This window comes from Bufo bufo, chromosome 6 (genome assembly GCF_905171765.1).
Source record: "Bufo bufo chromosome 6, aBufBuf1.1, whole genome shotgun sequence".
In the NCBI taxonomy this organism is placed as follows: domain Eukaryota; kingdom Metazoa; phylum Chordata; class Amphibia; order Anura; family Bufonidae; genus Bufo; species Bufo bufo.
The window spans coordinates 179,676,745-179,695,772 of record NC_053394.1 but is presented as its reverse complement, the minus strand read 5'-3'; the positions used below and the strand labels follow the sequence as shown (position 1 = coordinate 179,695,772).

Here is a 19,028-nt window from a genome sequence, read left to right as displayed (position 1 = left end):
TGTTGATGCATTTATCACTGCTGTCAAGTCTGATATATCTGCATATAAGTTGAGATGTAATAATAGTGTTTTCAAAATCCAAACCTTTCTAGGTTGGAAATTGAGGCACTAGACCAATTAAGACAGGACCCTTCTTTGACAATTAAACCTGCAGATAAGGGTGGCGCAGTGGTCGTCATGGACACCAGTAAATATGTGACTGAGATTCAACGTCAGCTGGATGACACTGATGTTTATTCTGTTCTTCAGACTGACCCAAAATTTGAGATAGCTAGATAGCTGGCAGGCACTATCGATGAGGACTTGTGCACATTTCTCACTGTAGATCATCTGGTTACGCCGGTTCTATACATACTCCCCAAAGTGCACAAGTCTCTCAGGGATCCTCCCGGACGTCCGATTGTTTCCGGCTCGGATTCTATTTTCAGTTGCATTGCCATTTTCCTGGATAAGATTTTGCACGACTGATTTCGCGTTCAGGGGTCCGCCTGCTGAGCGGAGCGGAGGAAAACGGTGCCAAACTGATGGATTCTGAGCGGATCCACATCCACTCAGAATGCATTAGGGCTGGACTGATCCGTTCGGGGCCGCTTGTGAGAGCCTTCAAACGGAACTCACAAGCGGAGCCCCGAACGCTAGTGTAAAAGTAGCCTTACTCTGCAGCTGCTAGACAATTTATCATTGATTTATTGCAGATTTTTTTAAGACACAATTATTTCCTGTTTCAGGACACGTTTTTCCAGCAAAAAAGAGGCGTGGCGATGGGGTCTAATGTAGCACCCACCTACGCCAACATCTTTATGAGGTGCTTTGAGGAGGATGTCGTCCATGTGTCACACCACCGTGGTGGAGATACATCGACGACATCTTCCTCATATGGACTGGTAGTGTTGCCCAACTTACGGAGTTTCATATGTTCCTCAATAGTGTCAATAAGGATCTTCAATTTACCCTAGTCGACTCTGAAACTGAATTACAGTTTCTAGACACTACAGTCATATTCAATCAGGGAAAGTTGCATACACAACTATACACTAAGCCCACGGATAAAAATATTCTCCTTTGCTTCAATAGTGGCAACCCACGTAGTATGCTTAAGTATTTACCCTTTTCACAATTTCTTAGGGTTAAACGCATAGTTTCTGAACCTGAGAAGGTTGATTTAGCTTTGAATAACATGGCTAGTAAATTCCAAAAAAGGGGGTATCCTGCCCAACTACTCGATTCCCATAAAAATAAGGTTCTTAGCTTGGATAGGAGCAGTATTTTGGAGAGGAGGACGTCCGGTAGGTCTTCCACCCGGATTCCCTTTATCTCCAAATACACGGAACAAAGCGAGGAGATCAATCGCATTATCAAGCGACATTGGGGAATTTTGGGTGGTTGCCACAGTGCAGTGGTGGGCAACCTTTTTTGTCAACTGAGCCAAATATCGCCAAAACCACGATTGGAATTTCTTTCGAGAGCCACATTTTTAAAACCTAAAATATTGCATCAACAGTACCAGTGAGGACTATTAGGCTCATGCACACGAACGTGTGCCCGCAAAAAAGTAGCGCATGCTGAAGTGAATGGGTCCATGATGCGTGTGCAGCCCGCATCAAGGACCCATTCACTTCAATGGGTCTAGGATCCGGGCGCATGCACTACTTTTTTGCGGTGCGGAGGCACAGCCAGAAGCACCACGGAAGCACACTGTAGCACTCATATCCCGGATCCTGGACCCATTGAAGTGAATGGGTCCATGATGCGGGCTGCACAAGGCCGTGTGCAGCCCGCATCATGGACCCATTCACTTCAGCATGCGCTACTTTTTTGCGGTGTGGGCAGTCGGATGCGGATCGCGAACCCCATTCAAGTGAATGGGTCCGCGATCCTCATGCAGCTGCCCCATGGTCTGTGTCCGTGCATTGCGGACCGCTATTTGCGGTCCGCAGCACAGGCACGGCGCCCTTACATTCGTGGGCATGAGCCCAGAGTGTGTTTTTGAATACTTTTATATGTACTTTCTTTTATTTGGATCTTGATTATTATTTCATTTTATCTTTATCATTTTTTGCTTTTCTTAAACTTGTCTGCAGATGTGGATGTTATGTGGATGACGCACTTATGGGGGATATCTGTGGATGACGCACTTATGGGGGATATCTGTGGATGACGCACTTATGGGGGATATCTGTGGATGACGCACTTATGGGGGATATCTGTGGATGACACATATATCGCATAAGATGCTATATATGTGTCATCCACAGATATCCCCCATAAGTGCCCTCCACAGATATCCCCCATAAGTGCGTCATCCACAGATATCCCCCATAAGTGAGCCATCCACAGATATCCCCCATAAGTGCCTTCCAGTAAGTAATGTATTAGTGGGGGGAAGGAAGGGGGCAGGGACACTTGCGGCGGGGCCGGTGCAGTGCACACACCGGGGGCAGCTCCTACCTTTCTGCTGCAGGACATTTCGTTCCTCCTGAGCGGCGGCCTCTTCACCACTCCACCCCTCCTCACAGTGGGCAGCCGAACTAGAGCCGCGCTGCCCGCCCTTCTGCTGCTGTGCGCAGCGTGACATCTCTCCCTCCGTCATGCGCCTTCTGCCCCGCCTGCCTGCTTCATTCATAAAGTGGAAGGAGCAGACAGACGGGACAGCAGGCGCATGCCGGACAATTTACAAGCAGCTTGAGCGGCGCGATATGGCTGCGCGGCCGCCCACCCGCCAGCCCGAACCAAAGAGCCGCAGTGAAGGATCAAAAGAGCCGCATGTGGCTCGCGAGCCGCGGCTTGCCGACCACTGCCATAGTGAGATCTTAGAATTTAGATCCCCTCCCCTTTTTTCTTACTGCAGGTCCAGAAACTTGCGTGATCAACTTGTTAGAGCAGATATTGGCCCCAGGTCAAGTCTATTCAAACTTCTTTGACTACACATGGCAAGGGCAGTTTTCCCTGCCTTTGTTGCACTGACTGTAAATATATGGGTAAGGGCAGTGTTTTTGTCCATCCCACTACTGGAGTTTCACATTCGATCCGATTTCACCTTACATGTAATTCCAATTACGTGATTTATGTTTTGATCTGTCCGTGTAAGTTATTATATGTGGGTGAAACGTCAACTGATCTTAAGACGCGGTTGAATAAACATAGATTTTCTATACGTAAAAAAAGAAAGGATCTCCCTGTTGCCAAACATTTTACAGAGCTTAAACACTCCGAGAAAGATCGTAAATGTTGGGCCATTGACCATGTACCCATGCCCAGATGTGGGGGCAACAGGGTGTCGATCCTTAGAAAGAGAGAGGTCTTTTGGATTTATACTCTAAATAGTCTGAAACCCAATGGGCTCAATGTGGATTACAACCCGGGGATGTACAGGGAGTGCAGAATTATTAGGCAAGTTGTATTTTTGAGGATTAATTTTATTATTGAACAACAACCATGTTCTCAATGAACCCAAAAAACTCATTGATATCAAAGCTGAATATTTTTGGAAGTAGTTTTTAGTTTGTTTTTAGTTTTAGCTATTTTAGGGGGATATCTGTGTGTGCAGGTGACTATTACTGTGCATAATTATTAGGCAACTTAACAAAAAACAAATATATACCCATTTCAATTATTTATTTTTACCAGTGAAACAAATATAACATCTCAACCTTCACAAATATACATTTCTGACATTCAAAAACAAAACAAAAACAAATCAGTGACCAATATAGCCACCTTTCTTTGCAAGGACACTCAAAAGCCTGCCATCCATGGATTCTGTCAGTGTTTTGATCTGTTCACCATCAACATTGCGTGCAGCAGCAACCACAGCCTCCCAGACACTGTTCAGAGAGGTGTACTGTTTTCCCTCCTTGTAAATCTCACATTTGATGATGGACCACAGGTTCTCAATGGGGTTCAGATCAGGTGAACAAGGAGGCCATGTCATTAGATTTTCTTCTTTTATACCCTTTCTTGCCAGCCACGCTGTGGAGTACTTGGACGCGTGTGATGGAGCATTGTCCTGCATGAAAATCATGTTTTTCTTGAAGGATGCAGACTTCTTCCTGTACCACTGCTTGAAGAAGGTGTCTTCCAGAAACTGGCAGTAGGACTGGGAGTTGAGCTTGACTCCATCCTCAACCCGAAAAGGCCCCACAAGCTCATCTTTGATGATACCAGCCCAAACCAGTACTCCACCTCCACCTTGCTGGCGTCTGAGTCGGACTGGAGCTCTCTGCCCTTTACCAATCTCACTCTCATTTCATCAGTCCATAAAACCTTAGAAAAATCAGTCTTGAGATATTTCTTGGCCCAGTCTTGACTTTTTAGCTTGTGTGTTTTATTCAGTGGTGGTCGTCTTTCAGCCTTTCTTACCTTGGCCATGTCTCTGAGTATTGCACACCTTGTGCTTTTGGGCACTTAAGTGATGTTGCAGCTTTGAAATATGGCCAAACTGGTGGCAAGTGGCATCTTGGCAGCTGCACGCTTGACTTTTCTCAGTTCATGGGCAGTTATTTTGCGCCTTCGTTTTTCCACACGCTTCTTGCGACCCTGTTGACTATTTTGAATGAAACGCTTGATTGTTCGATGATCACGCTTCAGAAGCTTTGCAATTTTAAGAGTGCTGCATCCCTCTGCAAGATATCTCACTATTTTTGACTTTTCTGAGCCTGTCAAGTCCTTCTTTTGACCCATTTTGCCAAAGGAAAGGAAGTTGCCTAATAATTATGTACACCTGATGTAGGGTGTTGATGTCATTAGACCACACCCCTTCTCATTACAGAGATGCACATCACCTAATATGCTTAATTGGCAGTAGGCTTTCGAGCCTATACAGCTTGGAGTAAGACAACATGCATAAAGAGGATGATGTGGTCAAAATACTCATTTGCCTAATAATTCTGCACGCAGTGTATGTCTAGATGAGCAGTTTGCCCTACATTGTTTTCTATGCGATATGTGATTCTCCTCTGGTGTTGCATAGTGTACTATGAACACTATTAAAAAGCCATTTTTTCTTATTCTTTTTTCTTCTTATTTTCACAGATAAGAATGAGGCTGCGGGATCGAGAAGTGGGACGTACCCTGTGTGTTTTGAGTGTGCCTACATGTCTTTATTCAGTTCACATGATTGTTTTTAGCTTTGTTTCACTTTTAAAGTTATGCCAGCAACATATTCATTTTGTTCATTAACCTTTGATGCCCCTCATTGTGTGTCATATATTGAGAGTGTCCCCATTAGGGATCCGGTGGAATTCATGTATGATGTCCGCGACGTACTCCGCTGCGGTCATCATTACATTATGCCCACTTGGGATGTGGGTTTGTATCTTTATTGAGCTGCAGCCTCTCCCTTGTCCCCCATGGGTACACGCTATAGAACACGGTATTATTTCCGTGTTGCGCTGTCCTGTCCATTCTTTACATGGACATGCGCACACACACTGTTGGGAGGTTTTTTACCTTTTGCAAGATGGCTGACTGAGTGATCTTACAGTTCTGCGCATGCTCTCGCTATCACATGCGATGACAATATGCTGTATTGTTGATGCGACTTAGTGCCTGCGCAGTGTTTCCATTGGGAGGCTTTTACCTTTTTCAAGATGGCCGACGGAGTGATTCTACACTTGTGCGCATGCTCCGGCAACCTCATGTGATGAGATCATGCCATAATCTTGACGTGACTTGGCACCTGCGCAGTGTTTCCATCGGAACGCCGGATTCGGTGGCATGTGACATGTGTGGCACGGGGAACAGCACTGGGTATGTCACCGCTCCCCCCTCCCCTCTGCAGCATCATTCCTTTCCCTCCTCCCACACTTTGTGCACCTGTATTCACTTACCAATCAATATACTTTTATGGTATAATATATTTACCTCGTACTGTAATTTTGATACAATATTGATGCGCTTCACCGCTGATGAGTAAGACACATTTGTACATGTATTTTGACTTTTTATATGCACTATTTGCACTTTAATTGTATATTTTGTTGTTAATTGATTATATTGTGATGTAATAGGGGTTGGACTATATATACCCCACTTTGCACTGTGTTCATTGCTTGAAAAAGGCTCTTGTATGAGCTGAAACGTTGCCATCCACATGGGTGAATAAACACTACTATTTTTACTTGGAGTGCTGTCCGTCTTTCATCTTTATATATATATATATATATATATATATATATATATATATATATATATATATTATATAGTATAGGTGCCATTTTGACCAAATATAGTAGTCTAATTTTTTTTATTGAGAATGTTATATATTTAGTTCTTTATTTGGCATTAATGGCAGCCAAAATCATCCCAGAGGCATCCAGAGAGGGGTTCATCCAGCTTTCACTCTGCCTGTCACTGTACCTGCCGTTGTCCCTTTCTCAGCCTCAGATCTGCCCCCCAACCTCCATCAGCCTCACATCAGACCCCCATCCTACATCAGCCTCAGATTACCTCCCAGCCTCAGATCAGACCCTCCCTAGCCTCAGATCTGCCCCCATCAGACCCCCAAAGTCTCCATCACTCTCAGTTCAGACCCCCAGCCTCAGATCAGACCCCCATCAGACCTTCCCCAACCTCCATTAGCTTCATATCAACCTCCAATCAGACCCCCCCAGCCTCAATCAGCCACAGATCAGACCCCCAGCCTCATAGCAGACCCCCATCAGACCCTCTCCAGCCTCCATTAGCCTCAGCTCAGATCTCCCCCGCCCCTATTCTCCATTTTTGTTGTTTTGTGCACCATACACCTCAACACATATGTTGTTTACAGCTCTTTACAAAGTTCAGTCTCTTACCCCTCCTTTCTTTGTGTTGATGTGGAAGAGATTGCAGGTGTAATCACAACCCTGAGTGCAGGTTTCAGAGCCTCTTTTCAGTGGTTGTAAGACAGTTCATAACCTTGTCAGTGGGAGAAACTTTGACATTGGGTCCTCGTCCCCTCACTGGTCTGCAGGTTGTTGCATCGGCCCTGTTGGTTGGTCAGGAAGTCTTGGGCAGATAATTACCTTTGAGGTCTACCCCTGGCCAGCTGTAGTACAAGCAGCAAGGCATTGTTCAGCATGGCAGAAGTCTTTTCTTGTCAGGTGGCAGTCAGGTCACCGAAAGTTGTGTCTTACCACACCTAGTGATTAACTTGGGCAGTCCCTGTACACTGCTGAGGTTGCCAGTCCCAGCTCTATGAAACAACTGGTACAGCCTAGATTTAGGGAAGAGGTACTCGAACAGTTCCACATATTCTAGAAGATTTAATTCAATTTCAAAATTCAATTCAAAAGGCTTAGTCCAAGATTACTCAAGACAATGGCAGGATGAGCCGCTTATGGGGTGAATTTGGTTTTCTCTTAACAAGTGTTCTCTGTTAAAGAGTAACTAAACCTTTGTTACAATTTTTAATATGTTGTCCCTAATGCCCTAATAAAACTATTTTTAATATAATTTATTAATAGATTTTCTATTTTTACTACACTTTTACCTCCCTCCCAGGGAATGGTGCACTTATAATTCAGTTCTCTGTACACCGCTGACGGTCAGCGGTGTACAGAGTACGGAGCGCAGGGAGTACGGGCAGGAGCGGATATTGCTGCTCCTGCCCGTGCTCCCTGGAGGATTACTAACTCCTGGCATAGCATGGTTACTCTGTACCAGTGCACTATGCAGGATTAGCTGAGTGGGCTCCTGCTTCTGCCTGCTCCCCTAAGCTAAAAGAACTGCATGTCGACTCTTTTTTCAATATTCATTATTTTATCGCTTCTCTTACCCCCAAAAATGTAATAAAATGTGATCAGAAAGTCACACACACTGCAAAATGGTATCAATAAAAACTACAGATTGTCCCCGACACAGCTCAGTAGATATAACTATAAAAAAAAAAGTTATAGAGGTCAGAATATGGCGATGTAAAATCAAAGTTTGAATACCTTTTTGCTCTATTTAGACATAAAAAAACCCCTATACATATTGTTGTAATCATACTGACCCAGAGAATGAAGCGCATGGGTCAGGTTTGTCATAAACGGAATGCTGTGGGAACAAAACCCGTAAAACAGTGGAGGAATTGCGTTTTGCTACATTGCTTTATTAATGCTGGCATTAGAAAGTACAACTTGTCCCGTACAGCTATGGGAGCGGAAATATAAAAAAGTTATGGCTCAAGGAAGATAGTGAAGAAAAATGATAGTGAAAAAAAACAGTATCCTAAGGGTTAACCAGTCATGCCCTCCATGCACATATACCTAGGGCTGGTACTGTTTATGTTTGGATCAAATGCTGTCAAAGACACAAAGTATATTTGGGGTGAAAATCTCGATATTAAATTTTTCAAAGTAAATGCCCTAAAGCAAGAAAAAAATCTGTGAAATCAGTAATCAGCCGCCCTCCCCCTACAGCCCTGCGCCATGAATGTCATTCCCTATTCTCATTCTAGACGTGCGGACGCTCATTCTACATCCAGGTCTCCGGCACAACCAGCAATACACTGAGCCCTGCGCGGTGCATGCTGTACACAACAACGCGCAACCCGATGATTGTATACAGACGCAGGCAGGCGGAGCCTCTTTGTACACACGTGACTGGTCACATGGTCTTGACATCTCAAAGGTCCTTTAGCATACAATAATCTAGCATCTCCTAGAAATAAATGTCGGCTTTTCTGTATGACGTGCCCCTGACATTTTGCCATTGTGCATATATGTATTAAATGTGAAGAACAATACCAAGGTATGCCTGTATTATGAGCCATGCTGCGGATATAGCTCGCAAATTTTCCCAAAGAGACATAACTGTATGTCAAAGACTGACGGCCATATTTTTGTAGCTCAGCTTCAGTCTTCGGGAGAACTACATTTCCCATAAACCCTTTCTGCGCCCAGTCCCATTTTCGGCTAGGGCTGCCAATCTGGTGTGTGCAGGCAGTGGGGAGGTAAGTGTACTTCCTTGTATACTATAGATATAGAAATGTCACCATTGACAAAACCCTGTTTAGGTGTGATGTATGCCTGTTGTATAGGGAATATGAATTCAAATGAATGTGAGCATCTTTTCTTATATAATCTCAGTCCTAATTGACTTTGAGTTGGCAACATTGTCACCCCACTAGTGACCCTGCTGCCACGTCCTCCTGTCACCCCACTAGTGAGTGACCCTGCTGCCCCGTCCTCCTGTCACCCCACTAGTGAGTGACCCTGCTGCCCCGTCCTCCTGTCACCCCACTAGTGAGTGACCCTGCTGGCCCGTCCTCCTGTCACCCCACTAGTGACCCTGCTGCCCTATCCTCCTGTCACCCCACTGGGGACCCTGCTGCCCCGTCCTCCTGTCACCCCACTAGTGAGTGACCCTGCTGCCCCGTCCTCCTGTCACCCCACTAGTGAGTGACCCTTCTGCCCCGTCCTCCTGTCACCCCACTAGTGACCCTGCTTCCCCGTCCTCCTGTCACCCCACTAGTGACCCTGCTGCCCCGTCCTCCTGTCACCCCACTAGTGAGTGACCCTGCTGCCCCGTCCTCCTGTCACCCCACTAGTGACCCTGCTGCCCCGTCCTCCTGTCACCCCACTAGTGAGTGACCCTGCTGCCCCGTCCTCCTGTCACCCCACTAGTGACCCTGCTGCCCCGTCCTCCTGTCACCCCACTAGTGAGTGACCCTGCTGCCCCGTCCTCCTGTCACCCCACTAGTGACCCTGCTGCCACGTCCTCCTGTCACCCCACTAGTGAGTGACCCTGCTGCCCCGTCCTCCTGTCTCCCCACTAGTGAGTGACCCTGCTGCCACGTCCTCCTGTCACCCAACTAGTGACCCTGCTGCCCCGTCCTCCTGTCACCCCACTAGTGACCCTGCTGCCCCGTCCTCCTGTCACCCCACTAGTGAGTGACCCTGCTGCCCCGTCCTCCTGTCACCCCACTAGTGACCCTGCTGCAACGTCCTCCTGTCACCCCATTAGTGACCCTGCTGCCCCGTCCTCCTGTCACCCCACTAGTGAGTGACCCTGCTGCCCCGTCCTCCTGTCACCCCACTAGTGACCCTGCTGCCACGTCCTCCTGTCACCCCACTAGTAAGTGACCCTGCTGCCCCGTCCTCCTGTCACCCCACTAGTGACCCTGCTGCCACGTCCTCCTGTCACCCCACTAGTGACCCTGCTGCCACGTCCTCCTGCCACCCCACTAGTGAGTGACCCTGCTGCCCCGTCCTCCTGTCACCCCACTAGTGAGTGACCCTGCTGCCCCGTCCACCTGTCACCCCACTAGTGAATGACCCTGCTGCCACGTCCTCCTGTCACCCCACTAATGAGTGACCCTACTGCCACGTCCTCCTGTCACCCCACTAGTGAGTGACTCTGCTGCCCCGTCCTCCTGTCACCCCACTAGTGAGTGACCCTGCTGCCCCGTCCTCCTGTCACCCCACTAGTGAGTGACCCTGCTGCCCTATCCTCCTGTCACCCCACTGGTGACCCTGCTGCCCCATCCTCCTGTCACCCCACTAGTGAGTGACCCTGCTGCCCTATCCTCCTGTCACCCCACTGGTGACCCTGCTGCCCCGTCCTCCTGTCACCCCACTAGTGAGTGACCCTGCTGCCCTATCCTCCTGTCATCCCACTGGTGACTCTGCTGCCCCGTCCTCCTGTCACCCCACTAGTGAGTGACCCTGCTGCCCCGTCCTCCTGTCACCCCACTAGTGAGTGACCCTGCTGCCCCGTCCTCCTGTCACCCCACTAGTGACCCTGCTGCCACGTCCTCCTGTCACCCCACTAGTGACCCTGCTGCCACGTCCTGCTGTCACCCCACTAGTGAGTGACCCTGCTGCCCCGTCCACCTGTCACCCCACTAGTGAGTGACCCTGCTGCCACGTCCTCCTGTCACCCCACTAGTGAGTGACCCTGCTGCCCCGTCCTCCTGTCACGCCACTAGTGAGTAACCCTGCTGCCCCGTCCTCCTGTCACCCCACTAGTGACCCTGCTGCCACGTCCTGCTGTCACCCCACTAGTGAGTGACCCTGCTGCCCCGTCCACCTGTCACCCCACTAGTGAGTGACCCTGCTGCCCCGTCCTCCTGTCACCCCACTAGTGAGTGACCCTGCTGCCCCATCCTCCTGTCTCCCCACTAGTGACCCTGCTGCCCTATCCTCCTGTCACCCCACTGGTGACCCTGCTGCCCCGTCCTCCTGTCACCCCACTAGTGAGTGACCCTGCTGCCCCGTCCTCCTGTCACCCCACTAGTGAGTGACCCTTCTGCCCCGTCCTCCTGTCACCCCACTAGTGAGTGACCCTTCTGCCCCGTCCTCCTGTCACCCCACTAGTGACCCTGCTTCCCCGTCCTCCTGTCACCCCACTAGTGACCCTGCTGCCCCGTCCTACTGTCACCCCACTAGTGAGTGACCCTGCTGCCCCGTCCTCCTGTCTCCCCACTAGTGAGTGACCCTGCTGCCACGTCCTCCTGTCACCCCACTAGTGAGTGACCCTGCTGCCACGTCCTCCTGTCACCCCACTAGTGACCCTGCTGCCCCGTCCTCCTGTCACCCCACTAGTGACCCTGCTGCCCCGTCCTACTGTCACCCCACTAGTGAGTGACCCTGCTGTCCCGTCCTCCTGTCACCCCACTAGTGACCCTGCTGCCCCGTCCTACTGTCACCCCACTGGTGAGTGACCCTGCTGTCCCATCCTCCTGTCACCCCACTAGTGAGTGACCCTGGTGCCACGTCCTCCTGTCATCCCACTAGTGAGTGACCCTGCTGCCCCGTCCTCCTGTCACCCCACTAGTGAGTGATCCTGCTGCCCTATCTTCCTGTCACCCCACTAGTGACCCTGCTGCCCAGTCCTCCTGTCACCCCACTAGTGAGTGACCCTGCTGCCCTATCCTCCTGTCACCCCACTAGTGAGTGACCCTGCTGCCCTATCCTCCTGTCACCCCACTAGTGAGTGACCCTGCTGCCCCGTCCTCCTGTCACCCCACTAGTGACCCTGCTGCCACGGCCTCCTGTCACCCCACTAGTGAGTGACCCTGCTGCCCTGTCCTCCTGTCACCCCACTAGTGACCCTGCTGCCACGTCCTCCTGTCACCCCACTAGTGATTGACCCTGCTGCCCTATCCTCCTGTCACCCCACTGGTGAGTGACCCTGCTGCCTCGTCCTCCTGTCACTCCACTAGTGACCCTGCTGCCCCGTCCTCCTGTCACCCCACTAGTGAGTGACCCTGCTGCCCCGTCCTCCTGTCACCCCACTAGTGAGTGACCCTGCTGCCCCGTCCTCCTGTCACCCCACTAGTGAGTGACCCTGCTGCCCTATCCTCCTGTCACCCCACTAGTGAGTGACCCTGCTGCCCGTCCTCCTGTTACCCCACTAGTCTCCCTGCTGCCCCGTCCTCCTGTCTCCCCACTAGTGACCCTGCTGCCCCGTCCTCCTGTCACCCCACTAGTGAGTGACCCTGCTGCCCCGTCCTCCTGTCACCCTACTAGTAACCCTGCTGCCCCGTCCTCCTGTCACCCCACTAGTGACCCTGCTGCCACGTCCTCCTGTCACCCCACTAGTGAGTGACCCTGCTGCCCCGTCCTCCTGTCACCCCACTAGTGAGTGACCCTGCTGCCCCGTCCTCCTGTCACCCCACTAGTGAGTGACCCTGCTGCCCTATCCTCCTGTCACCCCACTAGTGAGTGACCCTGCTGCCTTATACTCCTGTCACCCTACTAGTGAGTGACCCTGCTGACCCGTCCTCCTGTCACCCCACTAGTGACCCTGCTGCCACGTCCTCCTGTCACCCCACTAGTGAGTGACCCTGCTGCCCCGTCCTCCTGTCTCCCCACTAGTGACCCTGCTGCCCTATCCTCCTGTCACTCCACTAGTGAGTGACCCTGCTGCCCCGTCCTCCTGTCACCCCACTATTGACCCTGCTGCCCCGTCCTCCTGTCACCCCGCTAGTGAGTGACCCTGCTGCCCCGTCCTCCTGTCACCCCACTAGTGACCCTGCTGCTCCGTCCTCCTGTCACCCCGCTAGTGAGTGACCCTGCTGCCACGTCCTCCTGTCACCCCACTAGTGAGTGACCTTGCTACCCCGTCCTCCTGTCACCCCACTAGTGAGTGACCCTGCTGCCCCGTCCTCCTGTAACCCCACTAGTGAGTGACCCTGCTGCCCCGTCCTCCTGTCACCCCACTAGTGAGTGACCCTGCTGCCCTATCCTCCTGTCACCCCACTGGTGACCCTGCTGCCCCGTCCTCCTGTCACCCCACTAGTGAGTGACTCTGCTGCCCTATCCTCCTGTCACCCCACTGGTGACCCTGCTGCCCCGTCCTCCTGTCATCCCACTAGTGAGTGACACTGCTGCCCTATCATCCTGTCACCCCACTGGTGACCCTGCTGCCCCGTCCTCCTGTCACCCCACTAGTGAGTGACCCTGCTGCCCTATCCTCCTGTCACCCCACTGGTGACCCTGCTGCCACGTCCTCCTGTCACCCCGCTAGTGAGTGACCCTGCTGCCACGTCCTCCTGTCACCCCACTAGTGAGTGACCTAGCTGCCCCGTCCTCCTGTCACCCCACTAGTGAGTGACCCTGCTGCCCCATCCTCCTGTCACCCCACTAGTGAGTGACCCTGCTGCCACGTCCTCCTGTCACCCCACTAGTGAGTGACCCAGCTGCCCCGTCCTCCTGTCACCCCACTAGTGAGTGACCCTGCTGCCCCGTCCTCCTGTCACCCCACTAGTGAGTGACCCTGCTGCCCTATCCTCCTGTCACCCTACTGGTGACCCTGCTGCCCCGTCCTCCTGTCACCCCACTAGTGAGTGACTCTGCTGCCCTATCCTCCTGTCACCCCACTGGTGACCCTGCTGCCCCGTCCTCCTGTCATCCCACTAGTGAGTGACCCTGCTGCCCTATCCTCCTGTCACCCCACTGGTGACCCTGCTGCCCCGTCCTCCTGTCACCCTACTAGTGAGTGACCCTTCTGCCCTATCCTCCTGTCACCCCACTGGTGACCCTGCTGCCCCGTCCTCCTGCCACTCCACTAGTGAGTGACCCTGCTGCCCCGTCCTCCTGTCACCCCACTAGTGACCCTGCTGCCCCGTCCTCCTGTCACCCCACTATTGAGTGACCCTGCTGCCCCGTCCTCCTGTCACCCCACTAGTGAGTGACCCTGCTGCCCTATCTTCTTGTCACCCCACTGGTGACTCTGCTGCCCATTCCTCCTGTCACCCCACTAGTGACCCTGCTGCCCCGTCCTACTGTCACCCCACTAGTGAGTGACCCTGCTGTCCCGTCCTCCTGTCACCCCACTAGTGACCCTGCTGCCCCGTCCTACTGTCACCCCACTAGTGAGTGACCCTGCTGTCCCATCCTCCTGTCACCCCACTAGTGAGTGACCCTGCTGCCACGTCCTCCTGTCATCCCACTAGTGAGTGACCCTGCTGCCCCGTCCTCCTGTCACCCCACTAGTGAGTGATCCTGCTGCCCTATCTTCCTGTCACCCCACTAGTGACCCTGCTGCCCAGTCCTCCTGTCACCCCACTAGTGAGTGACCCTGCTGCCCTATCCTCCTGTCACCCCACTAGTGAGTGACCCTGCTGCCCTATCCTCCTGTCACCCCACTAGTGAGTGACCCTGCTGCCCCGTCCTCCTGTCACCCCACTAGTGACCCTGCTGCCACGGCCTCCTGTCACCCCACTAGTGAGTGACCCTGCTGCCCTGTCCTCCTGTCACCCCACTAGTGACCCTGCTGCCACGTCCTCCTGTCACCCCACTAGTGATTGACCCTGCTGCCCTATCCTCCTGTCACCCCACTGGTGAGTGACCCTGCTGCCCCGTCCTCCTGTCACTCCACTAGTGACCCTGCTGCCCCGTCCTCCTGTCACCCCACTAGTGAGTGACCCTGCTGCCCCGTCCTCCTGTCACCCCACTAGTGAGTGACCCTGCTGCCCTATCCTCCTGTCACCCCACTAGTGAGTGACCCTGCTGCCCGTCCTCCTGTTACCCCACTAGTGTCCCTGCTGCCCCGTCCTCCTGTCTCCCCACTAGTGACCCTGCTGCCCCGTCCTCCTGTCACCCCACTAGTGAGTGACCCTGCTGCCCCGTCCTCCTGTCACCCTACTAGTAACCCTGCTGCCCCGTCCTCCTGTCACCCCACTAGTGACCCTGCTGCCACGTCCTCCTGTCACCCCACTAGTGAGTGACCCTGCTGCCCCGTCCTCCTGTCACCCCACTAGTGAGTGACCCTGCTGCCCTATCCTCCTGTCACCCCACTAGTGAGTGACCCTGCTGCCTTATACTCCTGTCACCCTACTAGTGAGTGACCCTGCTGACCCGTCCTCCTGTCACCCCACTAGTGACCCTGCTGCCACGTCCTCCTGTCACCCCACTAGTGAGTGACCCTGCTGCCCCGTCCTCCTGTCTCCCCACTAGTGACCCTGCTGCCCTATCCTCCTGTCACCCCACTAGTGAGTGACCCTGCTGCCCCGTCCTCCTGTCACCCCACTATTGACCCTGCTGCCCCGTCCTCCTGTCACCCCGCTAGTGAGTGACCCTGCTGCCCCGTCCTCCTGTCACCCCACTAGTGACCCTGCTGCTCCGTCCTCCTGTCACCCCGCTAGTGAGTGACCCTGCTGCCACGTCCTCCTGTCACCCCACTAGTGAGTGACCTTGCTACCCCGTCCTCCTGTCACCCCACTAGTGAGTGACCCTGCTGCCCCGTCCTCCTGTAACCCCACTAGTGAGTGACCCTGCTGCCCCGTCCTCCTGTCACCCCACTAGTGAGTGACCCTGCTGCCCTATCCTCCTGTCACCCCACTGGTGACCCTGCTGCCCCGTCCTCCTGTCATCCCACTAGTGAGTGACACTGCTGCCCTATCCTCCTGTCACCCCACTGGTGACCCTGCTGCCCAGTCCTCCTGTCACCCCACTAGTGAGTGACCCTGCTGCCCTATCCTCCTGTCACCCCACTGGTGACCCTGCTGCCCCGTCCTCCTGTCACTCCACTAGTGAGTGACCCTGCTGCCCCGTCCTCCTGTCACCCCACTAGTGACCCTGCTGCCCAGTCCTCCTGTCACCCCACTAGTGAGTGACCCTGCTGCCCCGTCCTCCTGTCACCCCACTAGTGACCCTGCTGCAACGTCCTCCTGTCACCCCACTAGTGACCCTGCTGCCCCGTCCTCCTGTCACCCCACTAGTGAGTGACCCTGCTGCCCCGTCCTCCTGTCACCCCACTTGTGACCCTGCTGCCACGTCCTCCTGTCACCCCACTAGTGAGTGACCCTGCTGCCCCGTCCTCCTGTCACCCCACTAGTGACCCTGCTGCCACGTCCTCCTGTCACCCCACTAGTGACCCTGCTGCCACGTCCTCCTGTCACCCCACTAGTGAGTGACCCTGCTGCCCCTTCCTCCTGTCACCCCACTAGTGAGTGACCCTGCTGCCCCGTCCTCCTGTCACCCCACTAGTGACCCTGCTGCCACGTCCTCCTGTCACCCCCCTAGTGAGTGACCCTGCTGCCCCGTCCTCCTGTCACCCCACTAGTGAGTGACCCTGCTGCCCCGTCCTACTGTCACCCCACTAGTGAGTGACCCTGCTGTCCCGTCCTCCTGTCACCCCACTAGTGACCCTGCTGCCACGTCCTACTGTCACCCCACTAGTGAGTGACCCTGCTGTTTCGTCCTCCTGTCACCCCACTAGTGAGTGACCCTGCTGCCACGTCCTCCTGTCATCCCACTAGTGAGTGACCCTGCTGCCCTATCCTCCTGTCACCCCACTAGTGAGTGACCCTGCTGCCCTATCCTCCTGTCACCCCACTAGTGAGTGACCCTGCTGCCCCGTCCTCCTGTCACCCCACTAGTGACCCTGCTGCCACGGCCTCGTCACCCCATTAGTGAGTGACCCTGCTGCCCTGTCCTCCTGTCACCCCACTAGTGACCCTGCTGCCACGTCCTCCTGTCACCCCACTAGTGATTGACCCTGCTGTACCGTCCTACTGTCACCCCACTAGTGAGTGACCCTGCTGCCCCGTCCTCCTGTCACCCCACTAGTGAGTGACCCTGCTGCCCTATCCTCCTGTCACCCCACTGGTGACCCTGCTGCCCCGTCCTCCTGTCACCCCACTAGTGAGTGACCCTGCTGCCCTATCCTCCTGTCACCCCACTGGTGAGTGACCCTGCTGCCCCGTCCTCCTGTCACTCCACTAGTGACCCTGCGGCCTCATCCTCCTGTCACCCACTAGTGAGTGAACCTGCTGCCCCGTCCTCCTGTCACCCCACTAGTGAGTGACCCTGCTGCCCTATCCTCCTGTCACCCCACTAGTGAGTGACCCTGCTGCCCGTCCTCCTGTTACCCCACTAGTGACCCTGCTGCCCCGTCCTCCTGTCTCCCCACGAATGACCCTGCTGCCCCGTCCTCCTGTCACCCCACTAGTGAGTGACCCTGCTGCCCCGTCCTCCTGTCACCCTACTAGTAACCCTGCTGCCCCGTCCTCCTGTCACCCCACTAGTGACCCTGCTGCCACGTCCTCCTGTCACCCCACTAGTGAGTGACCCTGCTGCCCCGTCCTCCTGTCACCCCACTAGTGAGTGACCCTGCTGCCCTGTCCTCCTGTCACCCCACTAGTGAGTGACCCTGCTGCCTTATCCTCCTGTCACCCCACTAGTGAGTGACCCTGCTGCCCCGTCCTCCTGTCACCCCGCTAGTGATTGACCCTGCTGCCACGTCCTCCTGTCACCCCACTAGTGAGTGACCCTGCTGCCCCATCCTCCTGTCACCCCACTAGTGAGTGACCCTGCTGCCACGTCCTCCTGTCACCCCACTAGTGAGTGACCCTGCTGCCCTGTCCTCCTGTCACCCCACTAGTGAGTGACCCTGCTGCCACGTCCTCCTGTCACCCCACTAGTGAGTGACCCTGCTGCCCGTCCTCCTGTCACCCCACTAGTGACCCTGCTGCCCCGTCCTCCTGTCTCCCCACTAGTGACGCTGCTGCCCCGTCCTCCTATCACCCCACTAGTGAGTGACCCTGCTGCCCCGTTCTCCTGTCACCCTACTAGTAACCCTGCTGCCCCATCCTCCTGTCACCCCACTAGTGACCCTGCTGCCCCGTCCTCCTGTCACCCCGCTAGTGAGTGACCCTGCTGCCACGTCCTCCTGTCACCCCGCTAGTGAGTGACCCTGCTGCCACGTCCTCCTGTCACCCCACTAGTGAGTGACCCTGCTGCCCCATCCTCCTGTCACCCCACTAGTGAGTGACCCTGCTGCCACGTCCTCCTGTCACCCCACTAGTGAGTGACCCAGCTGCCCCGTCCTCTTGTCACCCCACTAGTGAGTGACCCTGCTGCCCCATCCTCCTGTCACCCCACTAGTGAGTGACCCTGCTGCCACGTCCTCCTGTCACCCCACTAGTGAGTGACCCAGCTGCCCCGTCCTCCTGTCACCCCACTAGTGAGTGACCCTGCTGCCCTATCCTCCTGTCACCCTACTGGTGACCCTGCTGCCCCGTCCTCCTGTCACCCCACTAGTGAGTGACCCTGCTGCCCCATCCTCCTGTCACCCCACTAGTGAGTGACCCTGCTGCCCCGTCCTCTTGTCACCCCACTAGTGAGTGACCCTGCTGCCCCATCCTCCTGTCACCCCACTAGTGAGTGACCCTGCTGCCACGTCCTCCTGTCACCCCACTAGTGAGTGACCCAGCTGCCCCGTCCTCCTGTCACCCCACTAGTGAGTGACTCTGCTGCCCTATCCTCCTGTCACCCCACTGGTGACCCTGCTGCCCCGTCCTCCTGTCATCCCACTAGTGAGTGACCCTGCTGCCCTATCCTCCTGTCACCCCACTGGTGACCCTGCTGCCCCGTCCTCCTGTCACCCCACTAGTGAGTTACCCTTCTGCCCTATCCCCCACTGGTGACCCTGCTGCCCCGTCCTCCTGTCACTCCACTAGTGAGTGACCCTGCTGCCCCGTCCTCCTGTCACCCCACTAGTGAGTGACCCTGCTGCCCCGTCCTCCTGTCACCCCACTAGTGAGTGACCCTGCTGCCCTATCTTCTTGTCACCCCACTGGTGACTCTGCTGCCCATTCCTCCTGTCACCCCACTAGT

The 19,028-nt window shown here is 54.2% G+C and overlaps 1 protein-coding gene across 1 annotated transcript in view; it reads left to right on the top strand.

Moving 5' to 3' along the window:
• Positions 1–8,833: 8,833 nt before the first annotated feature.
• LOC121004975 (gastrula zinc finger protein XlCGF57.1-like) overlaps positions 8,834–19,028 on the top strand; it is a 31,119-nt gene continuing 20,924 nt past the window's right edge. Inside the window, exon 1 of the mRNA XM_040437450.1 lies at positions 8,834–8,914. The gene's annotated coding sequence lies outside the window, so the exon portion shown is untranslated. The remainder of the gene's footprint in view (positions 8,915–19,028) is intronic.